Genomic DNA, 15,840 nt, shown 5'->3' with positions numbered 1-15,840 from the left:
CGTATGCCTTCTCTTTGAACAAAGACACAGGGTATTGCTTAATGCATGGCCATGGCTTATCCTTGAAATAGCTGATTATAATGGGTTCAATTCCTTTTATCAAGCCCCAATGATTCCTAGACTGGGCCCATAACACCTACTAAGTTTCCTTCATTTCAGAGTGCTTTTCCAGCCCATGGGTGAAACTGTCACTTTCCCTTGTGTTCTTCCTGAACCTAAAGCCACATAGTATCTAAATCAGCCTTCTACTATGGCAGTGCCAAAAACGCTTCCTCTGGGATACAGAATATTACAAGATATATATCATAATTTACACAGATGGTCTTTTCCCAAGAGATCAACAGGTGAATTAAGTGATAGAAAAAAAACAAACAAAAAAGGCATGATTTTCAATTAAAGGTCCTATTTGGTCATAGGGTTTGGAAAGAGTGAGAGAGCTTTTAACTGTCTTACCTCTTTTCCATTTCTATTTTTTCTTTATAACCATTCAAATCATTTTTGGTGGGGCAATGAGTGCGACTTGCCCAGTGTCACACAGATAGTCATCCAAATAATTTTTAAGTTTGTTGGAGGCATATTACTCCACTTCAAAGGTACCAGAAATCCATTTGCTTTGGATACAGTGTTTCTCAAAATCCCATTGAGTGAACTTACCTACTTCAAATAAACTTTCCTCTAGCTACTGCAATTCTAGCTTTTCATAAATAGAAACATGCCACACATGACAGAAAAAATACTAACTTCTTGAGCTAGAGACCTCCCAGGAATGTAAGAGCTTCCCATATTTCTCCACCATTTTAGCCAGTAGAGATCCAGACAGGATCTCTTCACAACATAATCTACCATTTTCCAGCTTACAATACCTAGTCTGCAATTTCTTCACAACTCTTTATTTCCGAAGTCATAGGTCAGTGGAGTCCTGGGATGAAGACTTATTAGAAGGTCAGGGTCACTTACCTGCTATAAAATGGCCATGAATACCCACTGGGAGTTCACTCACCATTCCTTCAGTGCCTGAGATTCCTGTCCAGTCAGCCAAATTAACGTATGTGGAGACAATTCTTAAAAGAAAACAAAATATCTGAAAAGAGAAAATAGCATCCAAAATATATACATACAAGCAGTCTACTATCCATAAATCAACATTATGCACCTACTCTGTGCCAAGCATTGTGCTAAGCAGTGGGGATACACTAAGAGGCAAAAACCAAGCCTTGCTCTCAAGGAGCTTGCAAATCTAATGGAGAGACAACATGCAAAGCAAATATAAACAAGCTACATACAGAAGAAATACTTAAGACTGAAGGCAGTAGAATTAAGAGGGGCTGGGAAAGTCTTCCTGTGAAAGATGGGATTTTAGTTCAGACCAAAAAGCATCTGGAAAGTCAGTAGGTGGAGCTGAGGAAATCTCAGCATGAGAGATAGCCAGAGAAAATGTCCACAGATGACTTGTCCTATTTGTGGAACATTTAGGAGTCCAATGCCACTGGATCAAAGACTATAAGGTATAAGAAGTCTGGAAAGATAGAATGGTAGCTATAATATGAAGGGCTTTGAATGCCAAACAGAACATTTTTTTTATTTACTACTGGAAGTGAAAAGGATCCACTGGGAGTAACAGGCAATGACAGGATAGTACCTACTCTTTAGGAAAATCACTTTAGTGGATGAATGGAAGGATGGATTGGAGTGAGAAGAGACTTGAAATGGGCAGACCCACCCCCATGCTACTGCAGTAGTCCAGGCATAGGGTGAAGAGAGCCTGTACCAGAGTGGTGGCAGTGTCAGAGAAGGGGGCACATTCAAGAGATATTACAGAGGTGATACTGACAGGCCTTGGCAACAGATTGGAGATGAGGGGTGAGAGATAGTGTGGGGTCAAGGACGTCCCATATTTCAAGAGCCTGAGGGATTGGGAGGTTAGTATTGCCTCATATATATGAGAAAGGGGAGAGATTAAGGGGAAAGATGATGAATTCTATTTTAGACGTGTTAAATACCAGACATCTACAGGCCATCCAGTTCAAGATGTCTGAAAGGCAGTTGGAGATGCAAGATTGGAGGTCAGCAGAGTTTGGGGCAGGAAAGGTAGATTTGAGAATCATCGGCATCCCTGGGAGTTGATGACATAGTATAGAGTATAGAGGGAGAAGAGAAAAGACTCCTGGATAGAACTTTGAGGAACCCGCATGGTTGGAGAGTGTTATCTGGAGGAGGATACTAAGAGGGAGCAGTCAGATAGGCAGGAGGGGAATCAGGAGAGAAGAGAATATGGAGGACAGAGGGAGATGACCAGTGTCAAAGGCTGCAGAAAAGTGAAGGAGATTAGAATTGAGAAAAAGCCATTGAATTTTGCAATTAATATTCATTGGTACCTTTGAAGTAAACAGTTTTAGTGTAATGATAAATTTGGAAGCCAGAATGTAAGGGGTTAAGAGGAGAAAAAGCAGAGGCACTTATTGTAGAAGGCCTTTTTGATGGGTTTAGCTACAAAACCCAGAGGAGATATAGACAACAGTGGAGATGAAAAGGTCAAGTGAGAGTTTTTGAGGATGGGAGAGACATGGGCCTATCTGTAGGCAGGAAACAGGGAGAGATTGAAAATAAGTGGTAGCAAAGGGATGACAGGGTAGTCTATTGGAGGACATGGCATTGCTAGAACAAGTAAAAGGTAGTTAACCTTGATAAGGAGTAAAGCCACCCAATCATGGGAGAAGAATGAAGGAGGAGATAGTGGCAAAAGCAATCTGTGTGATCACAGATGAGGAAAAGGGAAGTCACCTGAGAGGGTGGTGGAAGGGGATGCCATGAGAGGTTTGAGGAGAGGTGAAAAGGTTTGGAAGGCCTGCCAGGGAGGGGGGATAGGGAGTTGATAGGAGCGACAATAGGATTGCCTAGCAGTGGAGGAGGCCCAGTAGAAGTTGTAGAACTTTATGACCATCAGAACAGTTGTATGATTTCTTTAGGTGAGTACTCCAAAGCTAAGACTTGGGTAGGACATAAATGGTGATACAAGAGGTCCAGGAATTCAAGTGTGGAGGACAGTGTAGAGTTGAATTGGTTCAGCAAGGGGACAAGATGGGGGGGGGGGGAAGAGAAGCTAGTTTAGGGGTGATGGCTTGGTAGAGAATTAGTTGAGGGGTCAAAGAATTGGAGATAATGATATGGACAAAGAGCAGGATTCTTAAAGCAAAGGCTTAAAGAGGTGAAATCCAATAGGTTATGGCTGGATAAGGGGATTTTGGAATTCTTAAACTTGGAAGTGGTACCATTGTGAGTGATGGCAAGATCCAGGGTATAAGCATATTGGTATGTAGCTGAGGTAGTGAGTAAATCGAGGAACTGAGTGGTTAGGGTGATAGAGGGAGAGTCAAGATGTGGGTTGAAGTCCCTTAGAATGAGGGAGGAGTTGAAGAGGAAAGAATCATTATGAGCCATGTACCAGACTGATTGAATATGGAAGGGGAGTGACCTGGGAGCTTGTAGACAACACCTACCAGGATTTTAATTGGGTGGTAGCTATGAATAGCATGAACCTCAAGGGAAGAGGTTGTTGACTGTTGGAAGTAGAGGGAGAATATGGAAGTGGAAATGGGGAACAAGGAATATTTTAACTTTTCTGTGACCTGTGAACTGAGGAGAAGGAGAGAAGATTCAGCCATTACTGGAAAAGGTGACCAGTGGAGTGTCATCTAGGTGTAGCCATGTTTTAGTAATACTTCTATATGGAAAGATTGAGAGAGGAAATGAAGGGAAATTTGTTGCCTATGGAACATGAACTCCATAAGGCATAGTAGAAGGGTTGGGTAGTGTGATAGTTACTTAGAGGTAAGAGGATTGAGAGGGATGGGAATAAGCAATTGGCTGGTAGGGGGTGTCGAATATGGTTTGGATGATGATCTGGAGGGGTTCATAATCAATGAAATAAAATGAGTATGACCACGTGTGAGAATATTCATTTTTGAATGGAGGGCACCACTCCTCTTCCCAGGGGGAGCTGGAGAAAGTGCAATATGAGATGGGAGGCATCCACTCAGGTGGTCAGATGGAAAACCCTGCTTCACTAGTCCTCTTCCCTCTGAAGGTTGGAAATTAGGCAGGAAGAGGGTGCAGTAAGAGGTGAAAGTCAAACCTGTGAAATAAGAAACAGAGTCAAAAGTCTCTCCCCACCAACTTTCCTCCTCCCTCAAGAGACAGGCACAGCAGGAGATGGAAGGCCTGACATGAAAAGGTAGGTTACTCTTCTGCACCAGAAATTCTCCAAATCTTAGTTAAGATAGTGAACTGGTAGCAGGAAGTAGAAGTTGCCTTGTGTGAGTACAGAAGGAAGTTCATTTGGGTCAGATCGAAGACCCCTGACCAGGCCTCTTGCCACCTTCCTGCAGGGGACATGCTGAGCCCAGCAGGGAATGGAAGGCACAGGGCATGTGGTTGGTTAGGCTACTCTTCTCAACTGAAGAAGCTGGTAAAGAGTGGGTAGCAGTAAGTAGACTCCCTGGGAAGGGGAAAATCCTTTGGGGCAGATGGAAGATGGCTCATCCCTTCCCAATTTCCCTCAAAGGACACTGAACAAACACTATTTAATTTTTTCCTCTGACTTGTTTTTCTTTCTCTTTGTGCCTTTTCATTTCCCTCATTCCTGCATGTGTTGAATATAAGAAGTAAAAATAGATATAGCAACTGGCAAAGGATGTCCTAAGTCTGGGTTGGAGTCAAGGGTCAACTAGAGAATCCATTTCTCTATCTCTTTTCCTGTGAATCCCTTAAGTTTAACATTATGCCTGCACTTCTTCATCCTTAGGAGTGCTTCCAGGAAGAACTTATCTGTCTCTCGTACAAAATTTCCTATCACAGCGGGCACCATTACCTTTGAAAAGTGAGTTTCCTTCAGGTTCTCCATCTTTTTGCCTGTGAATCCCTTAAAATTAAAATGATTTCTCCATTTATGGGTCCTAGGATTATTCCATTGAAGAACTGAGCAATCTCCTTCTTCCAGACAAATTTCATTTTGAAAAGCTCCCTGTTAGTTTAGAAAGGTGAGTTTCCAGAAATGAATTTGCTTAAGAGATTTATAAAGGCTGGGGAAACCCTGGGCCAGTGCCTCCTGGTGGTCCAATTAAATAGTTCCACTGCACTCCTGACCAGTTTTCCTTTGCAAGTACTCCTATGCATCTGTAACAGTAAAAAGAGTATTTCACTTTTATAAAGCTGTATATTTTGTGTCACTTCTGAGACTGAGCAAAATGTGAGATTAGTAATTTTCTTATCCCAATGTTGCAGGGGAGAGACCAGAGGATAACACAGGTTAAGTAACTTGGTTACCTTGACAGGTCCGGTAAGTGGATTAGTTGGGAGGTAAAGTCCTGGCTTCCTGACCCTACCAGTAAGGTTGTGACCATCAAGTGATTTGGAACTCTGCCTGTCAACCATTGTTTTTGTATTCATTCATACCATCCTTCCCTTCCCTAAAAATTCATGGTCCACATAGTTAGAATTGTGGGCCTTTTCAAAGGCCCTCTATTTGGAAGCCCCTTATCAGACAACTAAGAAAAGCAAGGCCCTTGAGTTTCCCAAGGCCTAATAGAAAACATGTATCTGATGTATGTATTAGGTCGCCTGCTTGGCTGACTCCAGATGCTGGCCACTGACCACTCTACCTTGGGTGTGCCTCTGTCTTGTATTCCCTTTTGTTGTTTCCATTCCAGGTCTTTTCTTTCTGTTAATTTTGGCCTCTGCTGGTCAACCATTCATTGACCATATGTCTTTACTCTTGCCATCTCACACTACCCTAAAAATTCATTGTCCAAATAGTTCTAAATCTAGGGCTTTTCAGGGCCCCTTTGCTTGAAAGCCTCTTATCTGAAAGGTAAGGAAATTGAGGCCAACAGGGTTTTCCAAGGCTTAATTCATAGAATTTGCCTGACATATAAATTAGATCCTCTGCTTGGCTGACTCCAGGTGTAGCTGACTGGATACTTACTATCTATTGTGTGCCTCAACCTGGTCATATTTGCTTCTTTTTTCCTTGTCATTTCCTTTCTCTTGACCCCATCAAATGGAGTCAGCAGGAAAAGCAATTGAAAATAGTTGGGATGTCACAGAGTTAGGACAGTATGCAGGGCCACCCACACACTCATTCTTGCCATCTCTTTTCCTTTCAGCCCTAGAGGCTTCACTTTATTTCTGAACTTCCCATTTCTAGGACTGTGTTAACCTGGAAGATTTCAGAAGTCATCTTTATGTTAACTTTTGCTACCATCCAACTTCCTTTTCAAAGGTAAGTCTCTTCAATTCCTTTTTCTTTTGAGAAAATGGTTAATTATTGCCTTTGGGGGTAGAATGTGGTCCAGTCTCTGAGCTCTGCTTCATGTAATAGACAAATACCATTCTTGCAATCCAGGCATACCCCATCTTTTCCTTTCTGTTCATGAGTAATCATCATAACAAATGCGACAGAAACAACAAAAATAATGTCTCTAAATACTAAGATAGAAACAACCACCAGGAATTTATTTTATGGGATACAGTATATGTATATTATTTCCTTTGTGCCAACAACAGCCCTCTGATTCCCTTGTTCTTGGTAGTGAGACTAACAAGGCTTTCAAAGGCCTAATTACTAGAATGTATCTGATGTACTCATCAGGTCCCTTGCTTGGCTGATTCCAGTTGCTGAACACTGGACACTGCCCTGAGTGTGCCTCCACCTCAGTTGTATTGGATTCTTTCTTGTCATTCCCATTCTCCTGGCTCCATTTAATGGAGTCATCAGTATAGTAAATTAAATAGTTGGGAAGCCAGACAGCTGGGGTAAAGTGTATGGTTATCCATACTGTCAGTCTTGCTATCTCTTTTCCTCTAACTCCCTGAGGCTTCACATCATTTCTGATCTCTCCTTTCTAGGAGGCAGATACCCTGGAAGATTTCAGAAGTGTCTCTCTTGTTCCCAAATGTCCTCAGGCAACCCTCCCTCTTCCCTTCTAAATGTAAGTAATCTTCAGTTCCTCTTTGTTTTGGAAAAGGGCATCTGGCCTTCCATCGAAGATCTACCATAATGTACTGGACAGATTTCATTCTTCCACTGCAGCCGTGCCAGGTCTTTTGCTTTCTGTTTAGGACTAATCACAATAAGAACAGCAACAGAGAGAGCCATAAGTAATAATTTCAACTACCAGTTCAACAACAAATACAGCAAATATCATTGAAGGAGTACAGTGTATATATGTTGTATCCTCTGACTCAGCAGCAAACCTCTGATTCTGATGATCTTTGTACCCCATTTGACAGAGGAATTAAATGATGCTAAGGCATGGGAAGTTACTCCAGCCAGGAGTTCTAAAAGGTTTGGCATCCGCCATCATTTTGTTCCCATAATTATTTCCTTTCACCATGCCATCATCCTCGGTTTGACTGGGTTTTTCACCTTCCCCAAGAATCCAGGTTTTGATCTATTGACACCAAAGTGATAGACATAGGCATATATTTTTTCTGTTTCCCTGATGCCATTTTATTTTTCCTTCATCTTATCAAGGGTGGCAAAAAATTAGTGCATGTTTCCTGGGGAAAAAGTTCTTTCAGACTGGGATCAGAATCTGGGGCCTCCCCACAAAGTCAATTTCTTGTTCTTTTGGCCTCTCTATGCTTTACAGTTAACCTTATTTCTCTGTTAATTGGTTCTAGGATCATTCCCAGGAAGAGCTGAGCAATCTTCCACTTGTGGATAAATTTCATTTTGACAAGCTCTTTGTTTCTTCTCAAAGGTGGGGTTCCAGATTTTCATTTGTTTCAGAAATGTGAATACGTTAGGTTTGGGGGCATAAGTCATCTCCTGATCAACTTTTGAAATAGTTCCCTTATATATCTTCTTGGAAATGCTCATGGACGTCAGCAAAAAGAAAAAGAAGCACTCTCTAGTATGTAGTAAGCTCTACATTTTGTGTGCCTTTTGAACCTCAGAACCAACTTTGAGATTGGTGGTTTTCTTGCTCTGATCTTGCAGGTCAGAGAGCTGAGGAGGAATGAGGTTACCTGACTTGGCCTTCTTGATATGTCTGGTAAGTGGATGAGTTGAGATGGGAAGTGAAGGCTTCCTGACCATGCAGGCCAGGATGGGGACTCTTAGGGATTGGGGCGCTGCTGATGTATTCATTCTTGCCATCGGCTTCCATAAAAATTCCATGCCTGCATAGCTACAACTACAGAATTTTTCAGGGGCCCTTTACTTGACAGCCCCTTAGCAGAGAAGTGAGGAAGAGAGATGCTCTCTGGCTTTGCCAAGGCCTAATTGTATGAATGGGAGTGGCATGTGCATTAGAACCCCTGCTTGGCAGAACCCAGATGGAGGCCACTGGACAGAGCCATTCCTCCACATTGGTCACATTTTCTTCTTCCTTTTTTTTCTTCCTTTCCTCAGCAGAAAAAGAAATTGCAAGGAGTTGGGAGGCCAGACAGCTCTAAGATGTGCAGGGCCACAGATCAGTCAGTCTTTCCCAATTTTTTCCTCTTAGTCCCAGTCAGTTTTGCCATATCTTTTCCTATAACTCCCACTGGCATCACATCCTTCTGCACTTCTTATTCCTAGGATGGTAATATCCTGGAAGATTTGAGAAGTCACCGTCTTGTTGACAGATTTTCTCAGGTAACCTTTTTTTTTTTTTTTTGGTGAGGCAATTAGGGTTAAGTGACTTGCCCACGGTCACACAGCTAGTAAGTGTCAAGTCTAGTCTGAGGCCAGATTTGAACTCAGGTATTCCTGAATCCAGGGCCAGTATTCTATCCACTGTGCTGCCTAGCTGCCTCTCAGGTAACCTTTTGAAAGGTGAGTCTCTTCAATTCCTTTTTCTTTTGGGAGAAATGGATGAAAGTCACCACTGGGGGTGATCTTTGTCTTTGCCTGCCATAATGTAATGATTCCATTCTGGTGCTGCTGGTGTGTTGGGACTTTTCTTTGTGTTCAGGATTAATCACATGAGCTACAGCAACAAAACCCAGTAATCTTTTCAAGTACAAAACAGGAACAAGTAAAACAAATATCACTTATGGAGTACATTGTATGTATGTTATCTCCTTTGACCCAGCAGGAGATGTCTGATTTTGATGCTCTTTGTAGCCCAATTGGCAGAAGAATTAAATGATGCTAGGACATGAAATGGGACTTTGCCAGGATGACACATGTCATAAGTGGCTTACATGGGACTCCTGGTTGGGCTTTCCTGTTTCCATGTCCAAGTCTCTAAGATTTTTGTTGTCCACCATCACTTTTCCTCCTGTGGTTCATTTCATTTTTTTAATATATATTTATTTAATTTAGACTTTAAAAAAAATTAAGTTCTGGATTCTTTCCCACTTTCCCCCCATTCATTTTGATGAAAGGAAACATGATATTAATTATACATGTGAAATAATGCAAAACTTTCTAAATTAGTCATGTTGCAAAAATAAAGTAAGATAATTAAAGTCAAAATATTATCCTTTGATCTACATTTAGACTCCATCAGTTCCTTTCTTTTTAACCCCTTAATTTTATTTTACTTTATTTTTTTCCAATTACATGTAAAGGTAGTTTTAAACATTCAATTTTATAACATTTATGGTTCCAAATTTTTCTCCTTTCTCCCTTTTCTCCCCCTCCACAAGACAGCAACCAATCTGATATAGGTTATATATGTACAATCCACAAGTACTCTTTTTTTTAGTCTGTGTTCAATCAATATCAGTTCTTTCTCTGGAGGTAGATAGCATGCTTCATCATTAGCCCTTTAGGATTGTCTTGTATCATTGCATTGCTGAGAGTAGTTAATTCATTCACAATTGCTCATAGAACAGTACTGCTGTCACTGTGCACTGGTTCTGTTCACTTTACTATACATTAGTTCATATGAGTCTTTTCAGGTTTTTCTGAAATCATCCTGCTTGTCATTTCTGATAGCACAATAATATTCCATAACAATCATATGCCAAAGCTTGTTCAGTCATTCCCGAACTGATGGACATTCCCTTGATTCCCAATTCTTAGCCACCACAAAGAGTTGCTATAACTATTTTTTGTACAAATTTTCCCCTTTTCTCTTTTTCATGATTACTATTGTTAACTGTTTCCCTCCATTCTATTCCCTTCCCCATGATATTTACTCTATTATCTATCTTCTTTCACCCTATCCCTCCTCAAATGGGATTTGCTTCTGACTGCCCCCTCCCCCAATCTGCCCTCCCTTCTTTTTCCCCTCCTTCCTCAACCCCTTCCCTTCCTATTTTCCTGCAGGGTTAGATAGATTACTCCACCCAGTTGGGTGTGTATCTTAATCCCTCCTTGATCCAACTCTGATGAGACTAAGGTCTTTGAGCCTATTCTGATGAGTATAAAGTTCATTTACTACCCTGCTCCTCCCCCATATCCCCCCCCAATAAGCCCTTTCCTGTTTCTTTCATTTGAGATTTCACCTCATTCTACTTCTCCCCTTTCCCCTCCCACAGTGAATTCCCCTCACCCCTCAATTTTACCCTAAAGATGTCATCATGGGGCCTCTAGGTGACACAGTGGACAAAACACCCATCTTGGACCCAGGAGGAGCCCAGCCCCAATCTGGCCTCAGACACAAGACAGTCACCCACTGCACAACCCCAGGCGTTTCACCCAACTCCAGCCATCCAACAGAGATAAACAAAAAAATACTTTGCAGATATCATCCCTTCGTAATCAATTCACACCTGTGCCCTCTGTCTAAATTTATTTCCATTATCTTCCCTAATACTGAGAAAGCATCATCTTCACATGTAGGAATGTAAACAGTTTAACCTTTTTTTGTGAGGCAATTGGGGTTAAGTGACTTGCCCAGGGTCACACAGCTAGTAAGTATTATGTGTCTGAGGCCAGATTTGAACTCAGGTCCTCCTGAATCCAAGGCCGGTGCTCTATCCACTGCACCACCTAGCTGCCCCAGTTTAACCTTTTAACATCCCTCTTAATTTCTTTTTCCTGTTGACCATTTTATGTTTCTCTAGGAAATGGAAATGGAAAATCAAATTTTCCATTCAATTCAGGTTTTTTCATCACAAATACCTGAAAGTCCTCTTTTTCATTGAAGTCCCATTTTTTCCTCTGAAAGTTTTTTTTTTTTAAAGTTTTGCTGGATATGTGATTCTTGGTTGTAATCCCAATTTTCTTGCCTTCTGGAATATCATATTCCATGCCCGTGGATCCTTTAATGTAGAAGCTTCTAGGTTTTGTGTTATACTGACTGTGGTGCCACAGTACTTGAATTCTTTCTTTTGGGCAGCTTGCAATATTTTTTCCTTGACCTGGGAGCTCTGGAATTTGGCTATAATATTCCTGGGAGTTTTCCTTTTGGGATCTCTTTCAGGAGGTGATTGGTGAATTCTTTCAATTTCTATCTTATCTTCTGCTTTTAGAATATCGGGAATTTTCCCTGACAGTTTCCTGGAAGATGATGTCTAAGCTCTTTCCTTGATCATGGTTTTCAGGTATTTTAATAATTTTCAGATTGTCTTTCCTAGATCTATTTTCCAGGTCAGATGTTTTTCCAAGGAGATATTTCACATTGCCCTCTATTTTTTTTATTCATTTGGATTTGTTTTATTGTGTCTTGATTTCTCATAAAGTCATTAGCTTCTATTTGCTCAGTCCTGATTTTTAGGCAATGATTTTTGTCAGAGAGCTTTTGTACCTCCTTTTCCATTTGACCTATTTGGCTTTTCAAGCTGTTGACTTTTTTTTTCATGACCCTCCTGCATCACTCTCATTTCTCTTTCCATTTTTCCTCTACCTCTCTTACTTTATCTTCAAAGTTCTTTTTGAATGCCTTTATGGCCTGAGACCAATTCATATTTTTCTTATAGACTTTGGATGTAGGAGCCCTGACGTTGCTATCCTCTTCTGAGGGTACACCTTTATCTTCCTTGTCACTAAAGAAATTTTCTATGGTCCTCACCTTTCTCTGTGTGCTCATCTTGCCTTTCTTTTACTTGACTTTTAGCTCCTTAAAGTGGGGCACTGTTTCCGGCCTGCACTGTCCCAAGCTTCAGGGGGTCCCAGGTGGTATGATTTAAGGAAGGGCAGGTTCTTCATTCACCTGGCCTGTTCCCTGGTCTGTAAGTAACCAATTTGCTAATTAACCAGACAACAAAACTTTGTGTGCTGTGATTGTTAGCTCTGAAGAGCCTGTGCTTCTTTCCCACCTGGGCCACTGCTACTCAAGCCTACTTCCTGGTTCCCAGCAGGGGTGAAACACCACAGCACCAGCAGAGACCCCTGTAATCTCCCCACCGCCAACCATTCAGCCCTCTCACCAGACCATGAGCTGAGTTCCAGTAGATGTTGGCACTGCAGCTGATTCAGAAGCTCTGGGGGTCTCTTTCCCTGGCTCAGCCTGCCTGGGACTGGATCTGTGTCAGCGTGACTATGGGGTTGGGCTCCAGTCCAGCCTTGGCCAACTTACTAGAGTCTTAAAGGAATCCCTCTGACAAGGATCCTCTTGCATCTTCATCCCTCCTACCTTCTCTTCTCAGTTCCTTTTTGGGTGAGGTCTTCCCATATTAGAATGTCCGTTCCTTAAGGGCACGTGGATAGCATTTTTCAACATGAGTCCTTTGAAATTGTCTTATATTATTGTATTTCTGACAGTAACTAAATCATTCACAATTATCATACAATATTGTTGTTACTGTGTAAAATGTTCTGGTTTTGCTCACTTCCCTTTATATTAGTTCATGTTAAGTCTTTACAGGTTTTTCTGAAACCCTCCTATTTTAGATTTTTTTTATGGCACAGTAGGATTCCTTTATAATCATATCTCAACATGTTCAGCCTTCCCAAGTTGATGGATACCCCCTCAATTTCCAATTCTTTGCCACTACAAAAAGAACTGCTATTAATATTTTTGTACAAATAGTTCCTCTTTCCTTTTTTAAAATTTTTTTGGGGATACAGACCTAGTATTACTATGTCAAAGGATATACAGAATTTCCCTACAGCTTCTCCAACATTTATCATTTTTTCTTTTCTGTTATATTAGCCAATCTTATAGATGTGAGGTGGTACTTCAGAGTTGTCTTAATTTGCATTCCCCAATCGATAGTAATTTAGAACAGTTTTCATATGATTATACTCCTGCTTGTCAATTACTGTTGAGAAGGCTCTTTTAATGAAGGCTCTGTTGGAGGAAACATCACCCAGTCTGCAGGTTTTGTATTTCTTGCTGTCCCTCAAGTAGTAGGTCACCTACCACCAGTTAGCTAGCACTTAATGGCAATTAGGGAAGAGCTGATATGTAATATCCCATCCCCTTTTGGGAATGTGGACATATTGGAATTATCTTTATCTCATTATGAAAGTTATCAATAAAAGCTGGCTCCATCTCTAAGCATCAGCCTGTCAGTGTGTTGCTACCTTGATGTACTTTTTTTTTCCTTTTTTTTTTTTTATTGAGGCAATTGGGGTTAAGTGTCTTGCCCAGGGTCACACAGCTAGTAAGTGTTAAGTGTTTGAGGTCGGATTTGAACTCAGGTACTCCTGACTCCAGGCCCGGTGTTCTATCCACTGCGCCACCTAGCTGCCCCTTGATGTACTTTTAATAAACTAATTATAATCTCTGAGGGAAAGCCCAAACAAAGAATTTTCTTTTCAACAAATGGAACAACAGGAACTTTTGAGGGTCTTCACTACTAACTATCGCTCCTAACTATCCCCTCCCTGGAACCAGCAATCAGAAACTGCCTAGAAATTAGTTAACAGGTTAAAACTCCCCTAAACTCAGGACTGAAAATGGAGAAATAGGGTCCCAAATCCATTTTTTCCCCATTTGTGTAGGAAGAAAGGAAGGCAGAATGAAAGACCAAAAGCTCACCAGGAAGAGGCAGGTAAGTAAATGGCCTTGTCTGTATTTGCATGGGAACACCAGTATTTATATGGAGAGTGGGAGAAGTGAGCCTTCAGGGGACTCCAGGGTAGACCTGTGGTAACTGATTGGGAAACACTCTGCCAGATAAATCCACTAGTGAGCAAAAAGGGACTGGGAAAATTATGGGGAGGAGGGGAGCATATTTTTGACCAGATAAAGGATAGGACCTTAGGTATTGAACTCAGTCAGATGGTAATTCTAAATGTGATTTGAAGATCCCTGGCAAACCAGGCAAACCAAGGATTTTCAGTGCTCCTTGAGACAGGCTTTGAAACAGCAATTGGGGGAAGGGACTAGGTACTAGGAATATCTTTTGGGAAGGCTGAAGGAGAACTTTCAAGGCTTTTAAACAGAAATATAAAAAAGGACAATCTCTCTGTCTCCCTTTCTGTGGCCAAGCTGCAAGGGCAGACAAGAGAAAAAGAAGAAAAAATTCAGTCAAGTGAAGATTTGGCAAAGGAAGTGTCTGGTCAGGATATGAAAGAAACAAGACAGGTGCAGTTGTGAAGGACTATAATCTGAGCTTGAAAGAAAGGAGATAAAGTTTAACCAAATTGGGGATAAGAGGAAATGAGTAGGAACTTAAAAAAAGTTGTAATCTCTTTTGTACTAATAGAATAGAGGGCTTGAAAGTAAAGAGTTGTGAAAATTTGGAAAGAGAAGTGAGGAAGGGTTTGATCTCAAAGAAGAAAGACATGAGAAATGTTATTTGGTTATTATTTATGATATGGAAAATATAGAAATATATTTTCAGCATTGAATTACTTGGGGATAGCAAACAATTAGCAGGGTATAGTTTAGTTCCTACATGAGCAATATGCATTGATAATTTCATTACTGCATAACAGAGTTTATGTTTGTGATTTCTGTGTTTCAGAAAAGTTTCGTGGATGCTAAAAAGAGACATGAAAATACAAGACTATGGCTTTAAATCTTTGGTGGTCGCTTAACTTGAAAATAGCTGGCCCTATAATTTGAAGGGTTAGCAGTAAATGGCCCTTGGAGGAATTGAGATTTACACATTACCATGAGTAAACAAATTGGATTTGCTCTTGAAAGTAAATCATAATGTGGGTTCATTTATAGTGAAATGTGTTCTCCAATTAGGATAATTGTGATCCATCAGAACTTGATGCAAAAATACATTTGTTATTTGGCATTAAGGCAGAAGGAAAAAATGTTAGAAAATGGATGTCTCAGGATAACCTGAGTCAAAAACCCAGTCTCAGCAATTAATCCAGTTGTGGGGACCAATTTTTAATTGGGGAATGCTAGCTAAGCGGCTCGCCGCAGTATTGGGGCAAGGAAGGAAACCGGCAGCCTCCCTCAAAACAGAACAAGATTTATTTTAACAAGAACGAACTTAAAAAAAAAATACAAACAGGATCAGTAGGATCAAGGGAAAGGAAATAAAAATGGGGAAAGGGAAATTATAATACCTGAAAAATACCACTGCCCAGGAATCAGCTGAAAATATGCAGCAGAATGCCTGTCACTTTCCAGCTTCCACCTGGAATGCCTAATTTCTCCTCCCCCAAACCTAGAAAGCCCCATACAGTCCCAGCCAATGGGATGGCCACTTTGACAGTCACATGAATGCCCTCACTAGGCTTCCAATCATTATAATTTTGCCAGGCCCATGTAGGCGTTGGCAAGTGGTGATGACATGAGGTGCCAGAGCCCTGGCAATGGCTACAACCAGTGGGTGGATCACTGTGCGGTTTGCGGAGCCCCAGGCCAGTGCTCACTGAGGCATAAAAACCTTAAATAACAATTAATTCTTTACGCATTCCTAGAAATTTTTTGACTGTGTGACTTGACCTCTGTTTACCTCAGTTTACTGATCTGTAAAGGGGAAAATAAAATAATGACACCCACCTCCCAGGGTTGTTATAGGGATAACATGATTGTAAAGTGTTTAACA

General features: G+C 41.1%; 1 protein-coding gene across 11 annotated transcripts in view; it reads left to right on the top strand.

Moving 5' to 3' along the window:
- Positions 1–15,273, top strand: part of LOC122734155 (E3 ubiquitin-protein ligase DTX3L-like) — a 52,561-nt gene extending 37,288 nt beyond the window's left edge. For 3 of the 11 annotated variants that reach the window (XR_006353999.1, XR_006354001.1, XR_006354002.1), the window contains exons 3-11: positions 4,802–4,876; positions 4,957–5,036; positions 5,281–6,277; positions 6,904–6,986; positions 7,681–7,760; positions 8,000–8,054; positions 8,582–8,638; positions 13,826–13,875; positions 14,794–15,273. The gene's annotated coding sequence lies outside the window, so the exon portion shown is untranslated. Of the gene's footprint in view, positions 1–5; positions 4,483–4,801; positions 4,877–4,956; positions 5,037–5,280; positions 6,278–6,903; positions 6,987–7,287; positions 7,343–7,680; positions 7,761–7,999; positions 8,055–8,581; positions 8,639–13,825; positions 13,876–14,793 lie in introns of those variants that run through there. The other 8 variants (XR_006354006.1, XR_006354004.1, XR_006354005.1 and 5 more) reach the window with 8 other exon arrangements.
- The last annotated feature ends 567 nt before the right edge of the window (positions 15,274–15,840 follow it).

This window comes from Dromiciops gliroides, chromosome X (assembly GCF_019393635.1).
Source record: "Dromiciops gliroides isolate mDroGli1 chromosome X, mDroGli1.pri, whole genome shotgun sequence".
Lineage (NCBI taxonomy): Eukaryota > Metazoa > Chordata > Mammalia > Microbiotheria > Microbiotheriidae > Dromiciops > Dromiciops gliroides.
Note: the sequence above shows the minus strand (reverse complement) of the source record. Positions and strands in the feature narration are given on the sequence as shown.